Source organism: Petaurus breviceps, unplaced genomic scaffold (genome assembly GCF_028583685.1).
Source record: "Petaurus breviceps papuanus isolate PSGF00001 unplaced genomic scaffold, PetGlider_PUasm1.0 164, whole genome shotgun sequence".
In the NCBI taxonomy this organism is placed as follows: Eukaryota; Metazoa; Chordata; class Mammalia; order Diprotodontia; family Petauridae; genus Petaurus; species Petaurus breviceps.
The window spans coordinates 14,851,855-14,855,532 of NW_027185735.1; positions in this window are offsets into that span (position 1 = coordinate 14,851,855).

The window sequence follows — 3,678 nt, forward strand, 5'->3', positions numbered from 1 at the left end:
CTTCTCCTTCTTCTCCTCCTCCTCCTCCTCCTCCTCCTCCTCCTCCTCTCTCTCTCTCTCTCTCTCTGTCTCTCTCTCTCTCTCTGTCTCTCTCTCTCCTTTTACTTAATTTAATCTTTTAAAATCAGTGGAGGACCCTATTGTACTCTGATTAGACACTTTCATGAGAAACTACGAAACTTATTTAATGTTAAGAGAATGTTACTAGACTCAAAAGGCCTAATATGACACCCATTCCCCCTCTTTAAAGGGCTCTTCTTCACTGGACCATGCATGAAGCCAGGGATATGCTAAAGCCAGCTCTTAGCAGCTTTGAACTGATAACTAAATTTTCAGTATAAGTAATTAAATCTCTGAAATTGGCAAACCATAAGAATTAGAGCTTGATTATTTTGTTGCCAAGACTTGAGAAAGTGATAGAGAAAATAGTAATAATGCAGACTAAATTTAAAGGTGTTTCATGCATATTTCTTTTTTTTTCACAGAGAGCTGGTTGTTAAATGCTTACCAGCACATCACTGCATACAATCCAGAGAAGGTCAATCTTAGAAGAGCCTAACTTCTAATAATTACAGGGTTAGGCTCCCTTTCCTCTCATCCATTGTCTTGGGAGTAGAAAAAGTATCTACTAAGATCTGGGTTAGTTATTTCTTTCCTACCCATTAAAAAATGCCAAAAGACACAGACTTACAACACAAGTATTGACAGAGAGACTTAAAATAGATTAAGTAACAACTTTTGGATCTGTTTAATAGCATCTTGATTTTTCATAAAGTCATTCTTCTCTGTGTCATTTTGTGGGTTCTGCCAAGTAACAACTTTTAACTATCTTTTGTTGTTGAGTCTTTTAGTCATGGTCTACTCTTCATGACCCCATTTGGCAAAACTGAGGTAATTAAGTGACTTGCCCAGGGTTACACAACAAGTAAGGATCTGAGGCACTCTATCCATTGCACCACCTAACTCCATAAATACCATTTTTTCCTTTTTTAAAATTTTATTTTAGACTCAAAGTCCAGAACACAAATACAGAATAGGGAAAGGAACCAAAAATATGTCATAAGCTCAAATATTGGAACTTAAATACAATGTAAGAGAAAAAGATGATTGTAACAATAAATTTTCATTTCAAGAAAGTCTGTATGATAAAAAAATACACACAGTGCTGAGAATTGTCCATCTTTGCTTCCTTGTGAGTTTTCTTTTGTTCTCTGCTGTGTACTTTTTTACTTTGTTCTTTTTTTCCCCTCTCCCCCCTCAAAGGACCAAAATAAAGTTTGGATAGGTTCCTCTATATCTATAGATATATACAAAGACATATACATATATACAGGCATATACAGACATATACTTTCCCAAACTTATTCTACTCCTGATCTTTGTTTTTATGCTTGTGCATATCTCGTGTTTTCTATCCCTTCTGCCTCCTCTACTTTACTTCTACCAAATACTTTGCTCTCTTATTACTTGCCTACCCCCACTCCAAGGATCTCTCCCCATCCTCCCATTCCCATAAACCTAAACACCCTTTTGTACCCCCTTTTACCTATTCCCTCATTCTTCCCTCTAAAGATCTCTCCCTTGTCTTCTCCCACCTCCCTATGCCCCCACCATTTTATTTCTTCTGAATTTAGAAGACTTTTATACTCTTCTAAATATATGTATATGTATATACATATATATAGTTCCCCCTTAAACCCATTCCTGATGAAAGTAGGTTACCAGAACTATCAGCCCTCCTCCCCCATCTAATTCCTCTGTATCAATTCTCCCTCTTGTACTTCATTTATATAAAATAATTACTCTTTCTAGCTGTTCCTAAATGGTTTTACTTTTTAAATTCATATCATACTCAGGTTTACCCCAATCTTTCTTCAGAGATACCAGTTATTAATAAGAATCTTAGACATACATTTTACATACATAAAAAGTAAACAGTCTGTCCTTATGAATCCCTTATAATAAGTCTTTGGTATGTACCTTATATTTCTCTTGGTTCTTGTATGTCAAATCTTCTATTAAGTTAGGATTTTTTAAACAAAGTCTTGAAAGTCTGAGGGTTTATCAAATGTTCATTTTTTTTTCATTCAGGATAATATTTAACTTTTCAGGGTATGATATTTTTGGCTGGAGTCACAGTTCTTTTGCTTTTTGATATATTGTGTTTCAAGACCTGTGATACTTTAATGTCTCTGCTGCTGGGTCTTGTGATTCTAATTGTGGCACCATCATATTTGAATTATTTTAATCTTGATACTTTTAATATTTTATCCTTGAGCTAGGGGTTTCAGAATTTGACTATGATATTCCTATGAGTTTTCCTCATAGGATTTCTTCTAAATGGTGATTGATCGATTTTTTTCTATTTCTACTCCCCCCCCCCCCCGTTCTGATCTTTCAGGATAATTTTCTTTAATTTATTTCTTGTATTATTGTATCAAGATTCTTTTTTTTTTATCAAAACTTTCAGTTAGTCCAATTATTTTTATGTTTTCTCTTCTTGATTTATTATCAAAATCTATTGTTTTTCTTATAAGATGTTTCACTTTCTCTTCTATTTTTTCATTATTCAAATTTGGTTTAATAATTTCCTGATCCCTTATTTCACTGGCTTCACTTTGCCCAATTCTAATTTTCAAGGTGTTATTTTCTTCCTTAAGATTCTGGATCTCCTTTTCTAGTTGGTTGACTTTCCTTTCTTAACCTTCTTGCTTTTCTTGGATTATGCTTTTGTTTTTCTTTTTGGAAGGGGGAGGGCAGGGCATTTGGGGTTAGGTGACTTGCCCAAGGTCACACAGCTAGTGAGTGTTAAGAGTCTGAGGACGGAATTGAACTCAGGTCCTCCTGACTCCAGGGCTGTTGCTCTATTCATTGCTCCACCTAGCCGCCTCCTGCTTTTTTGTTTTTTTAGTTTTTCCTCCATCTCTGTCATTTTATTTTTGAAGATCTTCTATGAATTCTTTTTGGCAGGTGACCATTTGATATTACTTTTGGGGAGTTTCCATAAATATCTTTATAATCTGCTCTATAGGCAGCTAGGTGGCTCAGTAGAGAGTGTTGGACCTGGAGTCAGCAAGACCTGAGCTCAAATCTAGCCTCAGAAATCAAACCTGGCAAGTAACTTAATCTTGGTTTGCCTTAATCCACTGGAAAAGAAAATGGTAAACCATTCCAGTATCTTTGCCAAGAAAGTGCCATGGACAGTATGATCCCTGAAGTCACAAAGTGTCAAATGTGAGTGAATGACTCAACAACTGTACAATCTGCAAGGGAGTTGATATTTAAATCTCATCAGGACACAAAGTAGGGTTTTCTATTCATTCTAGCCTCCCATTATCTGGTTCTTACTTTCTGTGATTACATCCAAGACTGGGGGTTGGGGCGATCAAAGACCGAATTCTTCCCCCCAACTCCACATATAAAAACAATAAAAATGAAACATTGGAGCCTTGAAAATGATATTCAAGAGATCTGTGATCTCATCGTATTGGGAGTTCCCCAAACATGTAAACTGCATTATGTCCCACTTGTTCATCTTGTTCATCATTCAATTCTTGTCCATGTCTTCCTCAAATTCCACCACAAAAGGTCCATTTAACATGCTAGAGAACTCCCTTGCTTTTTCCTGGCATCTCAAAGGCCAGCTACCCATCATCCCTAACTCGTGCCATGTGACTA